Consider the following 27,105-nt stretch of genomic DNA (forward strand, 5'->3'; position numbering starts at 1 on the left):
CTAAGTCCTGAAATAGCCTTTAACTTTTTTTTTTTGGTTATAAAATTACTATTCCCTGGTTGTTGTCGGTGGTTTTTTCTTTCTTTTTTAATTTTATTTTTTTCCCCCTTGTCTGCCAAATGTCTGACCAGGGAGGCCCTTTTACAGCCAAGTTGCACAAATCCTGGAGAGCCAAGGTTTCCAGCGAGACTGCCAGTCCAGTACCCAGGAAAACGCCCCTGTGACTTGTGGGGATTTGGTCCTGGCATAGATCAAGTAGGACCAGTGACTGCTGCTACTTTTCCTTTCTTTTATTCTTCATTCTAGTCTTCTCTCTTCCTTTAAAATTTTGGAATAACAAGCTCCCTCTCTTTCCCCTCCTTTTGTTACTCTCTTCCTTTATCTACTCACTTCTTTAGCGTTCCTTTTGTCCTCTCCCTTCCTGTCTGCTTTAGCGATTCCTTCTCTCCTTTCTTTACCAATAAATAATAGATGTCCTCATTTTCCTTAGCAAGGGAGTGACCTTGCAGAGGTTATTACCCTCAGAGGGTATACAGTGGGGATGTTAACAGTATTAAAAACAGCTTACGTTGTTCTTGAGTTTTACACTGAGGGGTTTATTTCCTGGTGAACACCTTTTGGGGTAGGGGTGTGTGAGAGTATTATTGGCCCCATTTGAACAGATGAGGAAATTGAGGCTTCCCAGAAGTGAAGTGAGTTGCCCCAGGCATTTGCCAGATCACCACAGTAAGCCCAGAGCTCTTGGCTCAATAAGAATGACAGCCTCTCCTGTGCCATGAAGGGGGATGCCAGGGAGGAAGCGGGGGACTTCACTAAATAGCTCTGATTGTTGGGGCTGATCTCCTAGAGTCAATGAACCTTTGCCTCTGTGCTCTTTTCAAACAATAAACTTCTCTTCAGTCTTCCCCATCAGAGATGAGATTCTGGCCTGGAGAAATGGACTGGGGCGTTGGTGGTGCCTTTCATAGTTCTACCCAGTATCTGGATGGCCAGCTAAGGCTGTGCCTTCGGTCTTGTGGATTATCCCATATGCACAGGGTTTATGGAACTAGTACAGGGAAGATCCTCTGTAAGGACTGACTGAGTGAGCGTCGTGGGGGTAGAAAGTGCTCTGGATTTGTAGTAGAGGACCCGCTTCTAAATCTCACCTCTGCTGTTCACTGCTGATGTGATTTCGGGAAAGCCCCTTCTTATCTCTCTACCTCAATTTTCTCCTTTGTAAAATGAAAAGGATTGGACTTACCGAGAGCTTTCAACCTAGGATGTATGACGTTAAAAAAAAAAAGAAATATTTTGATTAGAACATTCTAATATAATTAGTTTCCTTTGGAAACCAATATATCCCATATGCTTGTTTGTTTTTCATATTTATATGTTTCCATTGGTTTTATGCCTTCAAAAATATTATCCTGGGAAGGAATTTATAGACTTTATCAGACTGTCAGAAGGATTCATGACAGAGAAGCTCTGGTGTAGATGACCAGAGGGCCAGGTCTGTGGTCTTTTCCAGCTTGCGCTCTTATGTTTTATTTATTAAAAAATTTTAGAAAGCTCTCATGGTCTAGCTTAGTATCAGTTCAAAGACAGAAGAATGACAAGGGCTAGACAATTGTGACTTTCCCATTGTCACACAACCGGGAAATAGCTGAAGTTGTATTTGAATTCAGTTTTTATTTATTAATTTAAAAAAGACTCTTCATTTTCTTAATTTAAGTTTGAAGACAGAAGAGTGGCAAGACTAGGCAATTGGGTTTGTGAAGTGACTTTCCCATGGTCACACAACCAGAAAGTAGCTGAAGTTGTATTTAAACCTAGTTTTTGTTTATTAAAATAAAAAAAATTATTTTCTATCTTAGTATCAGTCTGAAGATAGAAGAGTATCAAGGATCAGACAATTCAGGCTAAGTGACTTTCCCACACAAAGGTTGTACTTGAAACAAGGTTTATTTTATTAAAAATAAAAACCCCAAAACAAAACTCCTACCTTCTGTCTTAGTATTAATTTGAAGACAGAAGAGTGGCAAGGGCTAGACCATTGGGGTTAAGTGACTTTGTGATGGCCGTATAAGCAGGGAGTGTCTGAGGTCGTATTTGAACCCAGGCCCTCTCAACTTCAGGCCTTGTGCTCTGTGCACTGTGCTACCTAGCTGCTCTTGCTCCTATGTTTTAAGTGCCACCATCTTTCATGAGTAGAGTCCTCAATGGAACCATCGCTGGCTACCAGAGAAGCCTGCAAAAGTTTGCTAGGTGACGAGGGTCAGCTCTTCTCAGGAGGCTCAGGCCAGAAGCTGGGTTGAGCTGTTCAGTAGCCTGCCTGCTCCTTCCTCCCAAGCCTTTTCATGTCAATCCTTGAGGGACAGGGACAGCCTGACGCAGACCTTCATCCATGACGCAGACATTCAATCTCTGAAAAAAGCCTTTTTCCCCAGGGGCTAGACCCAAGGGAGCAAATGATAGGGGGCCAAGAGGGGGGACTCTGCCTTCTCTAAAGCAAAGGAAGTCTGTTTCCCTTCAGCTAATTGGCCTTGACTTCTTACCCCATCTGCTTCCTGATGGCTTTGGGAGGTTCAGGGCCCATGAAATACTGAAATCACTGGTAAAGCAAAGACTGGAAAAAAACAACAACAAAAAACAGAGCTGACCTGATCTTCTTGCCCATCTCCCCTGCTAGATTTATAGATGAATAGAATTTTGTCTTGGAAGGGACCTTATAGGATCATCTCTTCCTACTCACCCAGCTAGTTAATAGTAGAACCTTATATTGTGGATGGAGAAGCTTTTACAATGTTGTCCAAGGTCATACAGTGAGGAAATGCAAAGCCAGGACTTGAACCTGGACTTCTTGACTCCCAGCAAAAATTCTTTCTATTATTCCATAGTGTTTATTTAATGACCAACCCTTCTGTTGCTCCATCTGGGACCACCAACTTCTTTCTCTCTCTCTGTCTCTCTCTGTCTCTGTCTCTGTCTCTCTCTCTCACTCTCTCTCCCTCCCTTCTTCCCTCCCTCACTCCCTCTCTTTCCCCCTTTCCCTTTCTGTCTTTCCCTTTCTCTCTGTCTCTGTCTGCCTCTCTTTCTCTGTCTCTGTCTCTCTCTGTCTCTCTCCCCCTCCCTTCTTCCCTCCGTCCCTCTCTCTCCTCCTTTCCCTTTCTCTCTCTCCCTTTCTCTCTGTCTCTGTCTCTTTCTCTGTCTCCCTGTCTGTCTCTCTGTCTCTTTCTCTGTCTCTCTGTCTCTGTCTCTCTCCCCCCTCCCTTCTTCCCTCCCTCACTCTCCCTCTCTCCCCCTTTCCCCTTCTCTCTGTCCCTCTCCTTCTCTCTCTCCCTCCCTCTCTGTCTCTGTCTCTTTCTGTCTCTGTCTCTCTGTCTGTCTCTCTGTCTCTCTGTCTCTCTCCCCCCTCCCTTCTTCCCTCCCTCACTCCCCCTCTCTCCCCCTTTCCCTTTCTCTCTCTCCCTTTCTATCTCTGTCTGCCTCTCTCTCTCTGTCTCTCTGTGTCTCTCCCCCCTCCCCTCAAGAAAGATCCGAGGGCCATTGAGCACCTTGAACCTTGAGTCCACTCTCTAGCCAGAGCAGAGAGGGGGATATAGGAAGCTCTGGTTGGGCTTTGGGAATTGTTCTGCTTCTGTTCCTCAGTGGTCGCTGTCAGATGGGCCCTTGGAAGCACTTTCTTGTTATCAGACGATGCTGGGCTCAGTGAGAAACTTAGACCAAGGAGCAGGCGGGCTGTTCACAGCGAGCATGAGAAGGGCTTTCTCCTTGCTAGAGCTTCTCATGTGGTACCAGAGTCCGACCCTTTTGTTTTACAGACACCCAGGGAGGAGAAGGGATCTGCTCCAGGCACCCAGCTGGTTAGCCACACAACCTGAACTGCAGTGGACATAGTCTGACCCCTCCGTGGAGAGTCTTTCTCTTAATCAAAAAATTATTCAACAAGCACATTCGTGCCAGGCATTGTATGAGGTGCAGAAGACAATAAAACAACTGAAACAGCCCCTTTTTGCAAGAAGCTTATGTTCTTATGGGGGAGACAAAAAGGATACACACACATCCTTGTGGGTATATGGTTTGTGTGTGTCCATATATATTATATATATCTATGCATATACACATACATGCGTATATATATATACATATATATAGCATAAGTACAAGGAGTATGCAAATAAATGCGAGGCCACTAAATGCAAGTTAGGGAGAGCACCAGAAGCAGGGGTAGAAAACCACAGAGGCTTCATATGCAGTATGGAGCTTGAATTGCATTTGGAGGAAGGAGAGGGATTCTTTGAGGCTATAGTGAGGATGGGATTCCACAGATTCCAGGCGTGGAGGACAGCCAGTACATTGCAGTCAGGGAGACAGATGAGACCAGAGAGACGGCCAGTTTAGTTGGATCCAATAGTATGGGAAGGGGCAGTGAATGTGCCTTCCATGAGTCTGGAAAGAGAAGTTGGAACTGGGTTATGAAGGGCCTCAAAGCTAATTACATGGTTGTCTTCAGAAAGCTCTCGGCCACTTTTAAACGTGAATATCTGAGGTTAGAGTTAGGACAGAAACCCATCATTAAATGACCTCTGGGATAGGAAGGCATATTCTCTCTCGCTCTCTCTCTCTCTCCTCTCCTCTCTCTCTCGGCTCTCTCTCTCTCTCTCTCTCTCTCTCTCTCTCTCTCTCTCTCTCTCCCCCTCTCTCTCTCTCTCTCTCTTCCTCCTCTCTCTCTCTCTCTCTCTCTCTCTCTCTCTCTCCTCTCTCTCTCTCTCCTCTCTCTCTCTCTCTCTCTCTCTCTCCTCTCTCTCTCTCTCTCCTCTCTCTCTCTCTCTCTCTCTCTTCTCTCTCTCTCTCTCTCTCTCTCTCTCTCTCTCCCTCTCTCTCTCTCTCTCTCTCTCTCTCTCTCTCTCTCTCTCTCTCTCTCTCTCTCTCTTCGATCTCTCTCCTCTCCTCTCTCTCTCTCTCTCTCTCTCTCTCTCTCTCTCTCTCTCCTCTGTTTCTCTCTCTCCCTCTTTCCTTCTCCCTCATTCTCTCTCCCCTTTTCTCTCTCTCCTTCCTTCCCTCTCTCCTCTTCTCTCTCCAGTTCTCTCTCCTCTCCTTCCCTCCCTCCCCTCTCTCCCTTCTCTCTCTCCCTCTCCTTCCTTTCTCCTTCCCCCTCTCTCTCCCTCTCCTTCCTTCCCTCCCTCTTTCCTTCTCTCTCTTTCTCTCTCTCTCTGTCTCTCTCCCCCCCCCCCGCCCCCACCCCCTTTCTCTCATTAACTACTCCAAGACAGAAGGGAAAGAACTAGGCTAACATGGTTAAGTGAATTGCCCAGGGTCACACAGCTAGGAAGTGTCTGAGGTCTTATTTGAACCCAGAACCTCCTGACTTCAGGCTTGGCTCTCTACCCATTGAGCCACCCCAGCTGCCCCACAGAACCAGAGTCATTCTCTTTTAGGAGATCCTCAACATCCTACCATTGGGCCCCGTGTTGCCGCCTTTCAGATTCCAGCACAAGGACAGAGTAGTTCCAGGAGCTGTAACTTCTGGCTGGTGGCATCAGCATTGTACCAGTTAGCTGGACGGTCACCTTCCTCATTACCAGAGAAATCACAGAAGGTCTGCCTCCCTTTTTATTCATTTCACATTTTCAGAGTTTAAAAACTATCCCATTTCCTTCTTTTTCCTCCTCTCCCAGCTATTGACTAAAAGAAAAGCAGGCAGGGAGGGTAGGCATAGTATAAAGCAAGGCCTGGGTTTGAATCTTGGCCCCACTGCCTGCATCTCCTTGGGCAAAATCATTTCTCTCTCTCTGGGCTTCAGATGGAGTCCTTTGTGCCTTAAATCCTTGCTTATGAGTTGGGTCTCTTTGAAACGTCCCATCTTAGATAAGAGAGCTGTCAGCAGCACCTACACCGAGCTGAGCCTTGACAAAAAGCAGACTGGGCACTTGGGAGCAGGTGTCTATTTGTACGAGTGGTGATTCTGAGCTCATCAGGTGTGACAGCCACTGGGAGGAAGGACCTGGCAGCTTTGTCTGCCCCAGTTGGCACTTAATAGTCAACCATAATCTGTTTTTAATCATCCGCTGACTCTGAGAACCTTTCCTCCTTGCCCAATCTGTGTCTAATGGATTATTTTCAGAAATGAAATAAAGGGCAATTATCTCTGCTCAGTATGTCCCAATTACTGTATTTATATGATCAATTGTGCCTTGTACTGCGTTCAGGTGCAATTTGTGTGACTAGTGGGTTTTGTGCTGATGGTGTAAAGAGGATTAGGGGGGAAGCTGGTTGCTGCTGAGTTTGTAGGGAAGGCCACTAGGGAGAGGGGGCAGGGGGGTGGGGAGAGTCAGAGAGAGAGGGAGGGAGAGAGGAAGGGAGGGGGAGAGAGGAGGGAGGAAGGAGGGAGATGGGGGAAAGACGGAGAGAGGGAGAGAGAGACAGACAGAGAGACAGACACACACACACAGAGACAAGAGAGAGAGAGAGAGAGAGAGAGGGAGGGAGAGAGGAAGGAGGGGGAGAAGAGGGAGGGAAGGAAGGGGAGATGGGGGAAAGACAGAGATGGGGAGAGACAGAGACAGAGACAGAGAGACAGAGAGAGAGAGAGAGAGAGACAGACAGACAGACAGAGATGGGGAGAGAGACAGAGAGAGAGAGAGACAGAGAGAGACAGACAGACAGAGATGGGAGAGAGAGAGACAGAGAGACAGACACACACACACAGAGACAGAGAGAGAGAGAGAGAGAGAGAGAGAGAGAGAGAGAGACAGAGAGACAGAGAGAGAGACAGAGACAGAGACAGAGACAGAGACAGAGACAGAGAGAGCAAGAGCTCCCTAAACTCTGGAGCAAGGGTGAGGCCTCAGGAGCTAATGGGTGGGTGGTGGTGGCCTCCAGGATTCCAGTTCATGCACAGCTGACTTAAGGGATTGTTTTCTCTTCCCAAAGTTGGCAGCCAGGGTGATTGAAATATATATATTAAGACAGCTTAGTGCCAATCCACCCTATCAGCAGGACATCCTCATGCATTTTACAGGATTGTAAAAACTCCCCTGCAGAGGAATGCGAACTTATTAGATGGGCCATATTGGGCAGGTTTGTGTGTGACCTGTCATATTAGAACTTTAATCCCATTCAGGCAGTTGTATACAGTGGAAGGGGCTTTAACTGGTGTTGAGGATGCCAGCATTCTAGTCCTTGCCTCTCCACTGACTAGCTATGTTGCTTTGCCCTAGACATTTTTCCTTCCTTCTTCTTTTTATTTAAAAACAAAACAAAACAACAAAACCAAACCAAACCCTCACCTTCCACCTTAGAATCAATACTGTGTATTGGCTCCAAGGCAGAAGAGTGGTAAGGGCTAGGCCATGGGGGTCAAGTGACTTGCCCGGGGTCACCCAGCTAGTAATATTTTTGCTTTCTTGTGATCTCTTGAGGTCCTTTCTTTTCCCCTTTTAACATGCTCTGGTTCTAAGTACAAAGTGCTATGAGGATCATATGTTTATAATGACATTCTTTTTTTTTTATTTAACCCATACCTTCTGTCTTAGAAACATCCTAAAACAGAAGAATAAGAGCTAGGGAGTTGGGGTTAAGTGACTTGCCCAGAGCCACACAGCTAAGAGGAATCTGGGATCAGATTTGAACTCAGGTCCTCCTGATGCCAGACCTGGCATTGAGCCATCTAGCTGCCACTATAAGGACGTTGAAGCCCTGCACTTGAGTCCCAGCTCTGATATGTGCTAATCATGATGATGATAGAAAAGTCAATTGAGCCTCAACTTTTTTTCCTGTAAAAGTGACAGAGGATAGGAGTGTAATAAGGATCTGAGAACTGTCTGCCATCCTGGGACTTGCGATCAGCAAGAGACAAGGAGGAGTAGTGATGAATAAGGGAGGAGGGCATGCTTGACACATCTCCGAAGAGTAGCCAGTTCTCAACCCCCCCATCACACTCCCACTGTGGAGCCCAGGAAAGGAAGCCTGATAGAGGATATGGAGACCTGGTCCTGGAAGAGGAAAGACAGAGATTTAAATCTTGCCTCTGACACTCACGAACCATGTGACCCTGGGAACGGCACTTAAGCTGTGGTGTCTTGGGAGGAACTCTCCAGGACCAAAACTTGTGGGAGAGTCCCCATTTTCTTAGCAGAGCACATCTTCACTGGGAGTTCTCTGCCTTGAAGGAAGAAATCATGGGTGTAGTCTAAAAAATTTTTTTTTCCTATATCATAGACTCCTCATGGAGGGACTTTATACATAGTTTTAAAAAGCTGGCATTATTATTTTCATCATTATTATTATTTTCATTATTTTTTCCAACATATTTTCATTATTAACAATAATAGATTTGAGACTGACTTTTTTTGAAATAAGGAACTTCCAACAAGGACGTTCCCGGTCTGTCAAAAAGCCCCTCTGCAGCGCAGCCTGGAGCCTTCCTTTGTTTTGGATGTGTAAAAGAGGAAGGAAGCCCAGGCTCTACCTTCCACAGGAGGCTGCCATGCTGTATGTAGATGTCCTGATAGCTGAGAGCCAAGATGCCAGCCATTATTATTAATAACAAGAAAGTTATATTCTAGAAACTAACGACTTGTGGTAATTGAGTTTTCCCTTTTCATAAATGAGTCAAATTTCAGAAGCCGGGAAAAGAATATGGGGTGGGGGTAGGGAACGAGGTCTGCCTGAATGGGGCTCATTAAGATCTTATTATGTTGGGGTCATAAATCTGCTCTGGGATTGCACACTTGGGGGAATGTGCCCTTCCCTGTGGAATGTGTGTGGAATCACCTGTGACAGGTGGGGAGGGCTAGCAAGGAATTCACATTTTCCATTTCCTGTCCACTGGGGCCCAGGATAATCTTTGGAGACCAAAAATTTACTCAGACCAAAGAACAGATTTTAAAAGGAAGGAATTTGCTGGAAATAGCCCTGGATTTGGAGTTAAGAGATTCTGCCCCTGCTGTGTATTTACTGCCCGTGTGATCTTAGACGAGTCTCTCTTCCCTCTTAGATACTCATTTTCCTCATGTGTAAAATGAGAAGAATTGGAATCAGTGAGCCAGCATTGAGGGAGCTGTATTTGACAAGCTCATAACTCTCTTCCGGCTCTAAATTTTTGGAGTCTTAATTCTCAGCATCCAGCCCCCATCCTGGATTGGCCGAGGGAAACACTTGGAGCATCCTTCCTGCGTTTGATGCCTCGGTGTGCTTCCTGCCCAGCGGCCAGAGGTCCTGCCCAGCCCGCTGTGCTTACCAGAAGGCCCGTTAGTCTGGCAGCTGGGCCTGGAGAAGGCCTGGGGAAGAAGGATGGTCCCTTCAGGGTTGGATGAGGTTAAGAACTGGCTTCTTTTCTTGGAATAAATTCTGTTTGGTTTCCTCTCGGTGGCTTTAAGCACATTGTCCTCATCCATCCTGTGCACGGAAGGGCTGGTGTTGTGGAGCAAGCAAGACCCATGGATTCCCCTCCCAGTCCTGCTGCTCCGCTGTCGGTGTCAAGGCAAACACATGTCGTTCCTCTCCGGCATCCTTTCGCCCTTTCGCCAGGACGAGGGATCTGAGTTTGACTCCATCATTGAGTCAGCCGGTCAACAGGCATCTTCTGAGTATCTTTATCATAGGCTGCTGGTTAGGGAAAAGTGTAAGACATGGAATATGTAAGGCATAGAAGGGAGGTTCTTAAGGGATCGTTAGTGGCTAGAGAAGAAAAAAACACATACATTGGGGAGGCAGTAGAATGAACCCTGACTCTGGGGTCTGACGCTTAATTTTGTGACCTTGGGGCAACTCAGTGGGGTCCAATTTTCTCATTTATAAAATGAGGAAGTTGGATGAAATTGTCTCTGAGGTCCCAAAGTCAACCAAATTTTACAAGGCTGAATGGGATAGGAACTGAAGGAGTTCTGAGGAAGGAGAACTTATTGGGTTGGAGCTGGAGTTGGTTCCGCTTGAAGAATGGAAGCTTGTTGTTTCTCGTTGAAGGAGGGTTAGGAGAAGCAGTGAGGAGGTTAAAAGGACATTTTTTTGTATCTTGGGACAAGCCTGAAGTCTCACCAGTTATCTCAAGAAGCAATGCAAATTCTTAACTGTGAAAGGAATTTTAACTGAAAACACAAACAAATAGCTCTATAGCAATTGGTAGAGGTGAGGATTAATGTCCTGAAATGAAGCGTACAACCACAAGAGTTTGCAATTTAAAAATTGAGATTGCAGCCAGGGAGGGTATAAACTTCTTTCCCTCTATGATGGGTGTTTTTAAATCTGTACATGTGCACACAGAGGCATGAATGCTCAGGACCCCTTTCGCAAAGTGGTAAAACCTATGGATTCCTTTTCATAGGAATGATTTTTTAAATGCATAAAATAAATTCCACAAGATTACAAAGGAAACCAGTGACATTTAATATATATTTAAAATATATCTATTTTAAATCAAACTTTACTTTCTGTCTTAGAATTGATATTAAACATTGGTGCCCAGGCAGAAGAGCAGTAAGGACATAATTAAGTGGGTTAAGTGACCTGCCCAGAGTCACACATCTAGGAAGTATGTTGAGAGTAAATTTGAATCCCAGACCTCCCATCCCCAGGCCTGGTTCTCTGTCAATCAGCCATTTAGCTGACCCCCAAAATACATTTCTTAAAAAGTTTATGCCCCCCATGCAGGGGAAGAAACCTGGCTGATTCTCTAGTGTTATCAGAAAGACATTTGTAATGTTTGGAACTTGGAAAGGAACCAGAGGTTTTGAATGATATGCAAAGCTTTGTGTTATAGCAGAATAACATTGGCTCAGCGGTCAGAGGGCCTGAGTTCAAATTGTAGTCCTCTTATTTCATGCCTGCCATCATTTCCTCAGTTATAAAATTAATAGGGTTGGACAAATAGCCACAGTTTCTTTCTAGCTCTGGGTCTGGTTCTGTTCTTCACATATTTGTATATTTGATTGTTGGTGGACTATAGTCTCTAGAGTTTGAATTGAGGGACCTTAAATCTCCTTTTCTACTTATGCAACCCTTGAGCAAATCACTTACACCTTTGGGACTGTTTCCTTATTTCTAAGATGAGATGATCTCCTCTGTTCTTCTTGTATAGTTTGTCCAGCTACCCCGTTTACAGATAAGGAAACTATTTTGCAGAACAGCCCCATACTGATGTGGTTGTTGGTATCCAGGCTTTCACCAATCCCAGAGGCATTAAGATATCAAGTCGTGGGGCCCTTTGTGAGCTTTCCAGGTAGTCTGATGTTCTGGGCGCAGTGTTGGTGGCTTCCATGTTCTTGCAGGCATGCCAAAATTTCCAGCCTCTGGAAAAATCTGAAGGGCCCCCCCCCCAGCTCATTAGTTGGGTTAACATGGAGCCCCCAACTCTTGTATTTTTTCCTTTCTTTTTTCATCTTCTTGCACTACATGCAAAATAATTTTTAACATTGTTTTCTCCCCCTGCCCCTTGTATTGACCAATTCTTCTTCAATCAGTGCTCCTCTCCTTCTCTGTCTACCACCTCTTTCCCTCCCATCTCTTTTTGTGGAGTCCTGCAAGACCTCATCTTCCAAGGAGACCAAGCGCTGTAAACCTTCCCCTCAAGCTCACTCTATCCCGGCCCCCTCCCTGTTATTCTCCCTATTTCCCTTCCTTAACTGGTCAGCCTGGTCAGCATCGCTGGCCTTGCAGAAAGGTGGTGGGATGATAGTAACTGTTTTTGTAATGTTGGTGGAGTTTGAGAAATCACTTAAAATAAAAATAAATCTGAGGCAGACTACAGGTCTACTCAGGGCCCAGCATTGTTTGAATAATTTGAAGCAGATTTGGCTGGTGCTGGTGGCAAATGACCGATTTAACTGCTGTAATAGAAACCAGGAGAGGGAATAAGATGAGGATAGTAGGAGTGGGAGCCCCTAGAGCAAAGGCTCTCAGTTTGGAGGCCATGAACTTGTTTTTTATAAAATATTTTGATAACTGTATTTTAGTATAACTAGTTTCCTTTGTAATCCTATTTATTTTATTGTCTGCTTTTATAAACAAAATTCTACAAAGGAATCTATGGACTTTATCAGACTGCCAAAGGGGTCCAGGGACACACACAAAAAATTGAGAACCCCTCCAGAGCTTTAGAAGGGAATGCCCATGGGGTTGGGGACTAGATTATAGGGAGGGTACTCTTTCTGGCTCCAATGTCCCTAAGGATGACTTTGCTAGAAGCACCGATTGCATGTATTTTTTATTTTGGAGGGGGGGAGAGAGAGAGAGAGAGAGAGAGAGAGAGAGAGAGAGAGAGAGAGAGAGAGAGAGAGAGAGAGAGAGAGAGAGAGAGAGAGAGAGAGAGAGAGAGGAGAATCTCTTTGTGCTAGAATAGCTGCCTAGTTGGGGTGGTGTGCCTTGAAGATGTGTGGGATCCAGGATGACAACAAGGCTACTTCTTTCCATTTATTGCGTTCGTTACATTTTTCAGCGTACCTTAGCATTTGTTGTTTCATTTGGAAGAGGTGACCCAGGTCTTCATTAGCTGCATTTGATAGATAATAGTGTCAATAGCTGACATTTATATGGCACTTGAAGGTTTCCAGAGCACATCGAATGACTACATTTGATATTGAAACAATCAGTCAATTAACAAACATTTATTAAGTGCCTTCTACATGCCAGACACCTCACTACACACTAGGGCTTCAAATGCAGAGAGTAAAAACATTGTTTATGTGTAAGGCATTTACCTTCAGATGTGGAGTCAACAGGAATCTATGTTAATATAAAAAGAATAAGTGTAAGGGGAACAAATATGAGTAATTACAAGGCTGCTAAAAACAAGGTAGTTTGGGATGGAGGACAACAGCAGTTAAGGGGATCAGGAAAGGTTTGTTCATATAGAAGCTGGTGCTGGATCTGTGCCTTGAAGGAAGAGAGTGAATTAGTAATGCCAAGGTGAGAAGGGGAAGTGTATTGCAGGTATGGGGGATGTTCAAAGCAAAGGCACAGATATAGAATTTGGATCAGTGTGTGTGAGGGAGGGGGAGTTGGATAGAGACAGAGAGAGGCAGAGACACCAAAGATAGAGAGGGGGAGGGGAGGAAGGGGGGAGAGAGGACAAGAGAGTTAGAGAGAGGACAAGAGAGGGAAAGAGAGGAAGGATGAGAGAGAAAGAGAGAGGGAGAGAGAGAAAGAGAAAGGGAAAGAGAGAGAGAGGGAAAGAGAGAGAGGAGAGAGGGAGGGAGGGAGGGAGGGAGGGAAGGAAAGAGAGAGAGGAGAGAGGGAAAGAGAGAGAGAGGGAGAAAGAGAGAGAGGAAGGGAGGGAGAGAGAGAGAGAGAGAGAGAGAGAGGGAGAGAGAGAAAGAGAAAGGGAAAGAGAGAGAGAGGGAAAGAGAGAGAGGAGAGAGGGAGGGAGGGAGGGAGGGAAGGAAAGAGAGAGAGGAGAGAGGGAAAGAGAGAGAGGAAGGGAGGGAGAGAGAGAGAGAGGTGTGACTGAGCCTGGGAGGGGGGAGCCATGTCTTGAGGTTGGAAAGATAAAACGAGGCTAAATTGTGAAGAGATTTAAAAGATGAATAGAGGATTTTCCATTTTATTCTAGAGGCCGTAGGGAGTCATTGGAGTTGAATTAGTAGAGGAGTGACATAGTCACATCTGCATTAAAGGAAAATCATTTTAATAGCAGAGTGGAGGATGACTAGGAGTGTGGTGAGAGACTTGAGGCTGAGAGACCAATTAGGAGGCTGTTGCAATAATCTAGGTGAGAGGTGATGAGGGCTTGAACTAAGGTGGGAGCTCTGTCATGAGCAGAAGGAGATTGATATGATAGAGGTGGAAAGGGCAATATTAGGCAACTGATTATATTATATGAGGTTGAAAGAGAGTGATAAGTCAAGGAAATGAGGGTTTGAGCCTGGGAAGCTGAAAGATGGTGCTCTCTTCAAGAAAAATAGTTGAGTGGGGAAGAGAAGAGGGCTTGTTCTGTACAAGTTGAGTTTGAGATGTCTCTGGGACATCCCTGTTGAAATGAGGAATTCTCTTAGGCAAGGGACTAGAGGAAGTGCACATTTCTTTTCAGTCCTTCAGAGAAGTGTCTACAAGCCCGTTCTTAGAGATTGCTATTCTGCATATAAAAACTGGTGAAAATCCAGATGTCTCTACTGGTCCAGCCTACCACGGCTTATTTATGCCTATAGCCTGAGTGGATAGACAGGAATCTTTTTAGTTGTGGATGCTGGTGATTTGGATTTGGTCACCATCTTTATGGTTGTCTGGACACTAGCGGACACCAAAGGTAGGCTTCCCAGCTGCACAGCTGATGCATGTTGAGAGCTTTTAATGAGACTGTAAACACCCTGCATGTGTCGATGGGTGAGAGCTGGCCGGGTGCCTACTAAGCGGCCATTCTGCTTTGGGCCCTACTTGTGTGAGTCATTTCCCTAGCAGTGGGAGTGAGTCTGCTCCTGATGGATGGAGCTGAGTATTTGAGTCCATCAGAAATTCCAAAAGGCAGAAAGAAATTCCAAAAGGCAGAAGAAGGGCTCACTGTATATCCCTTCTATTTGGTTCCAGTTCACTCACTCTGTTTTGCCTTTGGTCCCTTCTTTCCCTGGATAGACCAGAACTCCAGGGAGAGTGAATTCTCAACCAGCTAATCAGGTCCTGCTGTGAATTGGATTTAATGAGGCCAAATAGTGTGATAGAAAGACCACAAGTCTTAGAATGCATTCAGACACCCCCTTTGCCACTCAATGGTTATAATAATAGCATTTATGTAGCCCTTTAAGTTTTAGGGACTACTTTTTGTATGCTATTTCATTTTAAAATAGTTAAAAAAAATTTTTTTTCAGTTCACTCTCCCCCCCACCCCAAAACCCTCACCTTCCGTCTTGGAATCAATACTGTGTATTGGCTCCAAGGCAGAAGAGTGGTAAGGGCTAGGCAATGGGGGTCAAGTGACTTGTCCAGGATCACACAGCTGGGAAGTGTCTGAGGCCAGATTTGAACCTAGGACCTCCCATCTCTAGGCTGCAGTTACACATTTTTAACATTTTTTTTCCTGGCATTTTAGGATTCAGAGTTTCCTTTACCTCCCTTCTCCTAACTTTCTCTGAGGTGGTAAATTAATCGGAGATAGGCTATACCAAGTGCTTTCATGCAATACATATTTCCCTATTGCTTGTGTCATGATAGAAGACACATATCACATATGTAATAAAAAACTAATGAAGGAAGTAAGGTGGAAGATGGCATGCTTTGATCTGCAATCAGACTCCAACAGTTCCCTCTTTGGCTCAGGAGAACATTTTTCATCCTGGGTCCCTTGGATTACTTGGAACCTTGTTTTGCTGATGATCGTTTAGGCCTTCACAGTTGTTCATTATATGTTCTGTTACTGTATACACTTCTCTCTGGTTCTGCATCAGTTAGCACATAAGGCTTTTTCTAGGTTTCTCTGATCTCATCCTGTTCCTCATTTCTTATGGTGCAGTCGTTTCCATTGCAACCATATACCACGCCTCCTTCATCCATTCCCCAAGTGAAAGACAACTCCTCAATTTCCAGTTTTTTGCCACTACCAAAAGATTTTTTCTATTCATTTGATCTCAGACAACACTTGAGAGGTAACATGGTACTGGAGTTGGAACTGGCAGGAGAAGTCGGTTCAAATTCTGTCTCACACTCATTTATTATCTTAGGAAAATCACTGCTTTCAGCTTCAGATTCTTCTTCAACAAAATGAGAGGGTTGGACTGGTCCTCTAAGGCCCCTTTTGGCCTTTAAATCTGTGGTCATATGATCCTGGCAGGTGTGAGAGGATGTCCACACATATCACTACAGGTATCATTATGCCCACTTTACAGACAGAAAAACAAACCCTCAAAGACTCTGCCTTGTCAGTAGTCACGAAAGCTTTTTACTGTGCAACATTGCCTCGTGTGATATTGACCATCACCTTAACTTCTTTAGACCCCAGTTTTTTTCATCCGTAAAGTAGTGGTAATAACACACAGCACTACCTTCTTGTGGGATTGTTTTGGGTATGAAATGGGATAACAAATGAAAAGAAAAAATGAAATAAAAAGTAAAGTAAAAATGAAAAAAAAAAGAAAATATTGAAGTGTTTTGTATAGGTGTTACTTATTATTTTATTAGTAATAGTGCAGCATTTCATGGGTCTTCAGGAAGTTCTGAAAGCATCCGCCTCTCACATATTATAATGAGTGCTGATGGACTGAGTGAGTGAGTGAATTGAATGAATAGGTCTCTGACCCTGGGTCATTAGTAGAGCCTTGGGTCAGGAAGTTAGGGCTCCATCTTTACTTTTTTTTTTTAACCCTTTCCTTCCATCTTAGAATCAATACTATGTATTGGTTCTGAGGCAGAAGAGTGGTAAGGACTAGGCAATGGGGGGTCAGTAGACTTGTCCAGGGGTCACACAGCTAGGAAGGGTCTAAGGTCAGATTTGAACCAGGACCTCCTGTCTCTAGGCCTGGCTCTCAAAACACTGAGCCACCCAGCTGCCCCAAAGGCTCATCTTTAGTGTCCAGATTATCCTCTAGGTCTGTCCTTGGGACACCTTTGGCTTTTAAGTCAACTTTGGAATTATAGAATCCAATCCTCTCATTTTACAGATAAAGACACCAAGGTCTAGAAACATTTAAGCTAGGGTCTTCTCACCAGGAAGTAATTAGAAGAGCCGCTTTTGGAATGGAGTGGAAATTCTGATTGTAAAACCCAGTCCTGCTTGGGTGGTAACTACCTAGCGCCTGGATGTCCTTTCTCCACGCACCTTGTCCGTTTGTCCGTCTGACTCTGCCTCCCGGACAACAGGAGAGAGAAGGAAGAGCTTGTCCGCATCTAAAAGGGAAATGTGGACATCACCAGTGTGGAATGGGGCTAGGTCTTTAAATAGACCGGTTCCACCAATGTCGCGCCCCCATATAATTCAGCTGACATTGTGTAGCTCTTGGGTTCATAAAACACTTTCTTACCCCAGACCCGGATGGTAGGTGTTTCAAGTATAATTATCTGCATTTGAAGGGGAAACGGATCTCGCCCAAAGGGCAGCCGCTCTTAAAGCAGAAGAGGGGAGCCTTGTAAGAGAGAGGCAGTCGGCTTCCCCGTCCCCCTTGCTGGCGTTTCTGTTGGGCCCATCCGGTGCCTGCCAGGATCAAGTCCAGACAGGTGGGTCAGCGCAGAGAGCAGTTTGCCTGCCTTCTTGCTCCATCCCAGCCCAGCGGGAACCTGAGACAGCATGCCAGGCTCCGTGAGTCGTCCGGGCCGGGCCCGCCCGATCACGGCGGGGGTGCGTGCTCTGGGTGTGCGGCCACAGCTGCAGGCTGGCCGCCCAGCCCCTGGCATGGGAACCCGCCAGCTTGTTTACATTTAAGGAACAGTCGTCCTTCCTTCGGGATGTGCGCCTCGTGGTCTTGCCCTTTTACGAGCTGGGGCGCTGTGAGCCCGGCTGGCACAGGGCTGCCGAGTGGGAAGGAGGTTGCTCTAGGGGACGACCCAACCGAGGGGAGAAGGAAGAGCAGGTGTGTGTGTGGGAGATGGCGGAGGAGGGAGGAAGGCCTGGAAGGAGCTACAGAAGGGGGAGATTTGGGAAGAGGAGGTAGAAGGTGATTAGAATATAGAGATCATCCAGTCAACCTCCTGATTTTACAGATGGGGAAACTGAGGTCCGGGAGAGAAGGAGAGTGCTTGGCTCAGGCTCTCACTGTGGCAGCGCAGAATTCAGATCCCGCTGTGCTTCCCATTTCCCCTGTTCTGTGGGCAGCGGGTTCATGTCTGTTCCATGTCCCCTCCCCACAGGGTTTTGTTCTTTCCCCAGCCCTTATCACCTGCATCAGTGCCAAGATTCAGAGCCAGTGAGAGAGAAGGAAAAACATACTAGCCAATTGGATGGCCTCTGACTGTCACCACTGGCTCTGACACACGCTGGGCTTCTCTGCCGACAAATCTCAGCTTGTCCAGGCCTGGGAAAGCCCGCAGGTGTGAAGGGGCAGGGCAAGATTCCCAAGTCCCTTCTCTCTGCGATGGAGAGATGCCTTCTGTTTGTGGCAGCGCTGAGGACGGCCTCTGCAGGCAAGCCACACCGCCCCCCTGTTGCCTTGTCCGCCATACCAGCACCCAGAAACCCCAGGCCCTAGGCACATTTTCAGACAGCTAGGTGGTGCAGTGAAGAGAGTGTGGGGCCTCAGACGCTTACTAGCTAGGCAACCCTAGGCAAGCCGCACAGTTTGCCTCAGTTTCCTCATCGACACCATGAGCTGGAGGAGGAAATGGCCAACCAGTCCAGCATCTTTGCCAAGAAAACCCCAAATGGGGTCACAGAGTCGGACAGGACTGAAGTGGCTGAATAATAACAAAAAGCTACAGTTTCTGAGAAGTGCCGTATTGATTGCTTTCCGTGAATAAGCCAAACTTTGACTCAATCTGAGGGGCTCACGAACATTAGCTGCTCCCCTTTTGGGCTCCCAGTGAAGCCGAAGGAGCTTTGGATTATTGCCACAGAGGCTGTCGGTTGGCGTCCCGGTGGCTGTGCTGTCACCTGGGGAACCTTGGGTCCATCACTTCAGCGCTCCTGGGGCCTCAGTGACTTCTCTGTAGAAACTCAGGGGTTTGGAGGATCTTTAAGGTTTTTTCTTGCCCCACCCCTCAGGGTCTTGTAATAACATGTGACCTCCTCTTTATAGATGAGACAGCCGAGGCCCACTTACTGAAGATCCCAGTTTGTTAGTGATGGAGGGAGAGCTAGATGCTGTATCTCTCCATTTCCAGGGCAGTGCTTTTTCACCTAATCTAGGCTGCCTCCGTAAACTGTGCCTTCCGTAAACTGTAATGACAGGCCTTAATATCTGGATTTGACCATCCAGCAATTTTGTATTTTTAAAAATAAAATTTTTTTTTATTTTTGTAAAGAACACTGGATTGGTAATTAAGTGACTTGAACTCAGGCATTTCCTTTTGTTGGACTTGTTTTCCTTTCTATGCAGTAGGGGCCATTGTATCTCCTATGCATGTTTCTCAGGGATATTGTGGGAATCAGATACTAGGAGCCCTAATGGAAAGGGTCCTAGATTGCTGATGGGAGATGGGGATTTGAACCTATGCTCTGACACTGCCTACAGATGTGTGTGGTATGATGGAAAGAACACTGGATTTGGAGTGGGGGGGGAGACCTCAGTTTGAGTCCTGCCCTGGCACCTTGTTATCTGTGTGAACAATCTACTTCTGCATTCCAGGCCTCACTTTTCCCATTTGTAAAATGAAGGAGTGTTCACAGTGGCCTCTCTGGTCTCTTTCCAGGTCTCACTTTATTATAGGATTCTTGATCCTAGATGCAGTGAAAGAGGTGAAGGGAATTTAAAAAAAAAATCACTGAAACCCCAGAAGAGACCTTTTTATTTTATCTTTTAATTTTGGGCTAGAGCCTGTCTGCTATATAGTACTGCAATCTTGCCAGCGCCAGGCCTCCCATCTGGAGATGGTTGGCCAAAAGAATTCAGGTCATTCCTAGAGCATCCTTTGGGTGGAGATGGGAGTTCAGCCAGAAGGAAACTTTTGTTTTGTTTTGTTTCTCTTTTTTCCTGGTTTTGCCTGTCCTCACTCCAGCCAGCCAGCTAGCCAGCCAGCCAGCTAGCCTCTTACCCTCAGCCTCCGTGAGGCCCAGGGAGTCCAGTTGAGGCCCTTACAGTGAACCAAAGTTACCCCTGTTGGCTTTGGCCCCTGGCAGCAGCAGCTGTGCAAAAGAACATTCAACCCCCACCAGGCTAGGAATCCAGTAATAGCTCAGCCCTAGAGCTGGAGAGAGCAGAGGCCCAGAGGGGCAGCCCAGCCTGCCCCCTGGTTTGGTGAGGTGTGGTCATTTGGGCTATATTTATCCAGACCGTCTTCTTAGCTTCAGCCACAGGCTCTGTTGGTGTTGCCTGAGTGTGACTAGGAAGGAAGCTGGGGTTTGACGTTTCTCGGTCTGTTGCGTTGTATGTCTGCGGGTGCTTTCACTAGGCAAAGAATTGCTCCTTCCCTGGGCTTGGGGCCAAGATGACTTGGGCAACCTTGTGCCTGGTGGAATCCAGAGAGGGGACTTTAAAAGAAGGTGCCAGGGCATGGGGGGGGGTGCAGAGGCTGAGGCCCAGTAGGGCAGCTTTGAGTGCTGGGGGTTGGGGGGGCTTAGAAGATGAGGGAGGAGACCAAAAAGCTGGACATTGACTTTTTGGCCTTCCGCCCTAGAGGCTATTGGGATCAGGAACCTTGGAGTGGCCTGGCTAGTGTCTGGTTCCCTTTGGTAAAGACAGATTTGGATGTGGTGCTCCCTTCTGACTAAATTCTATGACCCCATTAGTGGGAAGAATACCACCATCATCGATAGTATAACAAACAGCTCCAATCTGTAAAGTTATAACTGCTTCTCTCTCTTCTCTTCTCTTCTCTTCTCTCTCTTCTCTTCTCTTCTCTTCTCTTCTCTTCTCTTCTCTTCTCTTCTCTTCTCTTCTCTTCTCTTCTCTTCTCTCTCTTCTTCTCTTCTCTTCTCTTCTCTTCTCAAATGACTTGTTCAGGGTCACACAGCTAGGAAGTGTCTGAGGCCAGATATGAACCTAGTTTTCTAGGTTCCTGTCTCTGTTTCTAGGTTCAAGTCTCTAGGCTTGGTTTCTTTCTTCCTATAGTTGAATCCAAACAAAGCAAGGGGGAATAAATAAGATGATCTCATTAAGTATCTGTTGAGCTCTGAGGATAAAGATATGTGGAATTGTAGTACTTTGGAGGTGGAAGGGACAGGGTAGATTTTGGAGTCATAAGATCTGATTTCACATACAGCATCTCTTCCTAAATACTTGTGTGATTTTGCAGCAATCACATTTAGCTTCTGTGATTTCTCAGTGCCCATGACTATAAAATGAGGAGCTTTGTGCTAGGTGACATCTGAGGATCTTTCCTAGCTCTAGCTTCTGTGGTCTTGGTGATGACGGATATTTTACAAATGAAGAAACTGACACATAGATAAGCTCTGGGTCACGTGATTGTAGAGAGGCCCAGCTGAGGGCAGATCTCTCTCCTTTCCTTGCTCCTACACTGCCTCTCTGGGGACAAGCGACCCACTTTTCCTCTGGACCCCAGCAGAGTCCTGTGGACTTATCTAGTTTTCCTTTTGTTAAAGAGAGGCCATAGAGACCACAGGAATGGTGTATTGGCCCGAAGGACTCTGCGGTGAAGGGCTGGCTGCAATAAACTCACTTCTACCCCCTAGGACCTCAACTTTGGAAGGAGGGAAGCAAGCTTTTATCAAGCACCTACTATATTCCAGGCACTGCTTTAAGTTCTTTACAAATATCTTATTTGATCCACCTAGCCATTCTGGAAGTTTACAGTGGAGGAAATGGAGGCAAACAGAGGTGGATTGACTTGTTCAGGGTCACAAAGCTAGTGAGTGTCCCAGGTCAGATTTGAACTTGTGCCTTTCTTACTCCAGACTTTATCTGCTGTACCACCTAAGGCCTCAGATCTAATCCCATCAATTAAAAAAAAAAAAGAATCCCCTTTCACTAACACAAGGGGCCTTCTATCTTTTAAAGACCCACAATGGTTCAGAACTCAATTACTTCCTGAAGCAGCCAATTTTACTTTTGGGTCGATTCAAATGTTAGGAAGATTTCCCTTAAATTGAGCTCAAATCCCACCTTGGTGCAGCTTTTCTACCCATTGTGCCTAGGTCTGTTTTGAGAAACTGAACTTTCTTCTTTCTTTCTTCTGGGTTAAATAGCAGCCTTTCCTATAGACTCAAAGCTATCTATGGTATCTCCTCTGCACTTTCTTTTCTCTAGGCTTAGCATCCCAAGTTCCACCAACCAATTTACCTATAGCATGCTCCCCCCCCCCCCCCCCAGTCCTCTCATCTTCCAGGCTGCTGCTTTCCTCTGGACACACTCCCAATTTGTCCGAATCCTTCTTAAAGTGTTATAGGAGGAATCTTCCCAGCTTATCTGCAAAGGGCCAGGGACCCAAGAACTGAGTGCCCATTCCAGTTGTTGAGTTGTGCCTGTTTACCCAGGTAGATGTGATGTGGATATAGAGCAGCAGGCAGAGAGTGCCTTGGGAACCTCGTCACCCAGGTGTGCCCGTTGGGCTTGGTGATCACATAGAGATTAAGGGTGAGGATAGTCCCAGCTCAGCACCTCTGTGGAATCCTATCCATAACAGAAATTAGGAGCTTTGTGAGAGAGTTTTAGCTCCTTTGCTAGAATCATAAAATCATATAACTAGAACTAGAAGGCTAGACTGAACCTTTCATTCTTCAGATAAGGTCCCTGAGGCCCAGGGAGGCTCATGATTTGTCTAAGCTCACTCTAGGTGTTAAGTATCCAAATAATAATTTAAATCCAGATCTTTTGCTACAAGATTAAAGCTGGAAAAGAAATTTAGAGACCATTTAGTTTCCAACCCACTCATCTCCCTACTCATTTTACTAAAGGGGAAACTGAGGCCTACATTTATTTGCCTAAAATCACATGGCTTGTTTAATGACACAGATGAACATGGAATACATGTCGCCTTTACATTGAAAGCTCTTCTGGGGCAGTGGATTGAGAGTCAGGTCTAGAGACAGGAGGTTCTAGGTTCAAATCTGACCTCAGATACCTAGCTGTGTGACCCTGGGCAAGTCACTTAACCCCCTTTGCCTAGCCCTTACCACTCTTTTGCCTTGGAACCAATATAGAGTATTGACTCTAAGATGAAAGGTAGGGGGCTAAAAAGAGAGATAGCACAACTGTTTTTGGATTAGGATGGTACTCCCTAAAACTCCCTAGGGTTGGGATTTTATCAGGCGTTCTTTGAGTCAGACAATGAGGGATCAGTGAATAGTGAGGATGAGGAGAAAATGGAATTGAAGATAGGAATCTGAAAAGAAACTTTACCAAAACCCAAAACAAAAGATAAGGAAACTTGAGAGCAATCCACATTGGTGAACCTCTAGAGTCAGGAACAGATTCATGAAGACGATCTTTCCTTCCCTCTGTTAATTATCTCCAGTTTACTCTGTATGTACCTTGTTTGTACAAAGCTGTTTGCTTGCTGTCCTTACCATTAGATTATGAACTCATTGATCACAGGCATGTCTTTTGCCTATCCTTTTCTCCCTAGCACTTAGCACAGAGTAGACACTCCATCAATAATGATTCAATTTGATTCTTTCCTAATTCAGCGGTACCTTTGAAATGCTTTTAGGATAGGAAACATTACTATTTAGACTGAGCATCAGGATTTCATGTAAAAAGTACTAGATTTGTCATCTACTGATACAGATTTGAAACTCAGTTCTTCGACCTACTTCCTCTGATCTTGACTTTTCTGGGCCCCACTTTCTTAATTTATAAAATGAGGAGGTTCACCTGGATCAGGGTTACAAATAGATAAGCAGGACGATTTCTGCTGTCAAGTTACTTATAACACACATAAGAGAATTCAGCCATAGAGTGGACTGAAAGGCCTAGTAGGTCTTAGGGTACAGTGTCTAATTGTAATACTTCTTAGTTTTCAAATGTTTTCTTTGTAACAGCCTTAGCGGTTAGACAGGGCAGATATTATCACTCACATTTTTTGAGGGGCTAAGCATATTTAATTTAAAAATTACTGATATCTTTTGTTTTTAAATCACCTTCATTTTGCAGTATTTCTCTCTTTTTCTCTCTATCTTAATGAAGAGTCTCTTATAGGAAAGTCTCTTATAAGAAAGAAAAGGGGGAATAAAACTTTCCCCAAGTCTGATATAAGTGCAACACAGTATTGTACTTGTTGTACTCTGTCTCTAGTGATGAGAAATTCTTTGATTACAAGCTTTTGATCATAGTTTCAAGGCCTTCAATTTAGATTTTTTGTTGCCATTATTCTTTCTTTTTGCTTTTCTGGTTCTGTTCAATTCACTTTCTATCAGTTCATGTAAGTCTTTGCATGGTTCTCTGTTCTTTCATTACATTTAGGCACCATAGTTTGTTAGGCCAATCCCCTAATTGATGATTACTTACTTTGTTTTGCTATCACAAAAAGTGCTACTAGAACTATTTTAGTATCTCTGAAACCTTTCTTTTAATCACTGATGCCCTTAGATTATATGACTTTCATTGAGTTCTCCAAGTCAAATAATATTATTCATATTTTACAGAAGAAAATGCCAAGGCCAGGAGTAAAGTGACATAAAAAAGTGAACCAGATTACATGACGTGTGTGTGTGTGTGTGGGGGGGGGGTGTAGACTCTAGTTTTGTTTTTTTTTTCTTTTTTAAACCCTCACCTTCTGTCTTAGAATCAATACTGTGTATTGGTTCTAAGGCAGAAGAGTGGTGAGGACTAGGCCATGGGGGTTAAGTGACTTGGTCAGGGTCACCCAGCTAGGAAGGGTCTGAGGCCAGATTTTGAACCCAGGACCTCCCATGTCTAGGCCTGGCTTTCAATCTACTGAGCCAACAAGCTGTTCTCTTAAAATTTTTCAATCTTTAAGAATCTTCTATTAAAATGCAAGCACAGAACAAGACCTGGACATAGGAGGTCCTTGGTTCAAATGTGACTTGCCCAGGGTCACATAGCTAGGAAGTGTCTGAGGCCAGATTTGAACACAGGACCTCCTATCTCTGGACTTGGCTCTCAATCCACCAAGCTACCCAGCTGCCCCCCGACTCTAGGTCTTTTGAATCCAAATCTCTGTAGTTTCAATACATGGCACCATATTGGGAAAGAGAGAGAGAGAGAGAGAGAGAGAGAGAGAGAGAGAGAGAGAGAGAGAGAGAGAGAGAGAGAGAGAGAGAGAGAGAGAGAGAGAGAGAGAGAGAGAGAGAGGGAGGGAGAGAGGGAGAGAGAGAGAGAGGGAGGGAGAGAGGGAGAGAGAGAGAGAGACAGAGAGAGAGACAGAGAGAGAGACAGAGAGAGAGAGACAGAGAGAGACAGAGAGAGACAGAGAGAGACAGAGAGAGAGAGACAGAGAGAGAGAGAGAGACTCATAAAAGCAAGACTCTTAAAATGTAAGAAAGAAGGTTCACATAGGAACCCCAAAATTCCCAATGCCCATCAGGGGATAGGGAAAGACTAACTAGGTGATAAATGTAAAAAAGCTGAGGCTCATGGTTGACCACAAACTGACCCTGAGTCAGCAGTATCAAGTCACTCTGAAGCAAGAGAGTCATTCTGCGAAGGGAAGGGAGTGTGACAGGGGCAAAGGCTTAAATATAAGTCTTTCTCAATTCTCCGCATTAGTCAGACATTTATCACAGGATGGTGCCCAGTGTTGGTCTCTGAACTTTTAAACATCATGAAGAGAAATGGGAAAGTTAGTTCGGAGAAGAGTAGCCAAGATGACTAAAAAGATTAGAAGAGATGTCTTTTGGAAAAAGGAAAAAATGTGGTGACTTTTGGCCTGGAAAAGAAAACTCTGAGAAAAAACTCCATTATTCTCTCAAGGTATGTGATGGGTTCTCCACGATGTGGTCTGTACTTAGGAGTGGAATTGTTCTCCATAAACACAGGAGAGTAAATGGGAAGAGATTTTCAACTGGGGGTGACACAGTCTTCTACGTAGATGCAGGGTCCTTTGTCTCTCTCTAGTTCTCCCTGGGGTGGTGGGGCGGGTGTCCCCAGTGGGCCCTGGCTTCCTTTTCTGCTAGAACAATAACAACTCACGTTTCTAAGCTATTTTAAAGGGTTATAGTATGATGGTAGCACTTAGGTGAAGTTAGAAGACCTAGTTTGGAATCCTGGCGCATCCTCTTCCTGCCTGTGTGATTTGGACCTATGACTTGTCTAGGCCTCAGTTTTCCTATCTATCTATAAAATGAGGAGCTTTGACTAGGCAAGCCCCCTAGTACTTTCTGTGTTTAATTCTTTTAAAATCTTTAGGAGGCAAGTAGAGTAAGTATCATTATTTTCTTTTACAGAAAAGGACTTGCCAGTAGTCTTGGCTAATAAATGTCAAGCTAGGGGGCACTGGGTGGCTCCAGGCCTAGAGAGGGGAGGTCCTGGGTTCAAATGTGATTTCTGATGCTTCCAAGCTGTGTGACCCTGGGCAAGTCACTTGATCCCCATTGCCTAGCTCTTATCACTCTTCTGCCTTAGAACCAATATCCAGTATTGATTCTAAGACAAAAGGTAAGGGATTAAAAAAAAAAAGCCAAGATGGGATTCAAAAATTGTTCCCCTATTTTGGGATATGATTCTTGGTTTGGGGAACTGATTCCTAGTTCAGTATTCGTTCTGCTATTATACACTGGTCTTTAATTTATTATACACTGCTATTATACACTTGTCTTTTGGGCAATGCTTTCTGAGACCAATGGAGAGTCATAATAAAAAGGAAGATTTCTACACGGCATTAAGTTTTGCAGAGTGTTTTATACATTTCATCTCATTTGAGGATCAAGAATGATTCACTTGAGTCAAGAAACTTGGATTCCAGTCTTGTTCCCCACATTTGCCAGTTGTGTTGCCAAGTGTAAGTCATTTAGCTAGCTAGTGTGCCCATCTTTAAAATGCCATGGAGGCAGCGTATCTACAGTGCTTTGCAGACTTGAAAACATTATTAAAAATCACACACAAACCTTACTTTCTGTTTTACGATGAATACTATGTATTCATTCTAGAGCAGAAGAGCAGTAAGGGCTAGACAAAGGGGCGATGGTAACATTATTTAAAAACAACAACCAGGAACCTTACCTTCTGTTTTAGAGGCAATACTATGTATTCATTGCAAGGCAGAAGAGTGGTTAAAGGTTAGGCAAGGGGGGATAAATGACTTGCCCAGGGTCACACAGCTGGGAAGTGTCTGAGGCCAGATTTGAACCCAGGACCTCCTGGCTCTCAATCCACTGAGCCACCCAGCTGCCCCCTTTGAATCACTATTTAAATGTTAGCTATTAGTTGTTAGGATGACGCTGCTTTTGCCTGAATATTACCAAATCGTTCCTTAGACAAGAGCTGGTAGGGAATGATCCTGGACCAGCTGTCAACACCCCCAGGTGGAGATAAAATGGATAGATTTAGAGAAGTTTACTTGAAGCTAGGATGGAAAAGTTGTGGTTAAAGAGAAAATGCTGTGTGGAGAGTCGTACCCTTGGTCAGTCTACAGCTCAGACCCAATCCTTGTCCTCCCCTCCAGTACTGGCTGTGTGACTCCCTCCCACTGCCGGTGTGT

At 45.2% G+C, this 27,105-nt stretch overlaps 1 protein-coding gene across 3 annotated transcripts in view; it reads left to right on the forward strand.

Annotated features, from left to right (window-relative positions):
• Positions 1 to 27,105, forward strand: part of RXRA (retinoid X receptor alpha) — a 467,242-nt gene that overhangs the window by 300,111 nt on the left and 140,026 nt on the right. Inside the window, exon 1 of one of the 3 annotated variants that reach the window (XM_056812679.1) lies at positions 15,575 to 17,468. The exons of the other annotated variants lie outside the window; for them this stretch is intronic. The gene's annotated coding sequence lies outside the window, so the exon portion shown is untranslated. Of the gene's footprint in view, positions 1 to 15,574; positions 17,469 to 27,105 lie in introns of those variants that run through there. 3 annotated transcript variants of the gene reach the window in all.

This window comes from Monodelphis domestica, chromosome 1 (assembly GCF_027887165.1).
Source record: "Monodelphis domestica isolate mMonDom1 chromosome 1, mMonDom1.pri, whole genome shotgun sequence".
In the NCBI taxonomy this organism is placed as follows: domain Eukaryota; kingdom Metazoa; phylum Chordata; class Mammalia; order Didelphimorphia; family Didelphidae; genus Monodelphis; species Monodelphis domestica.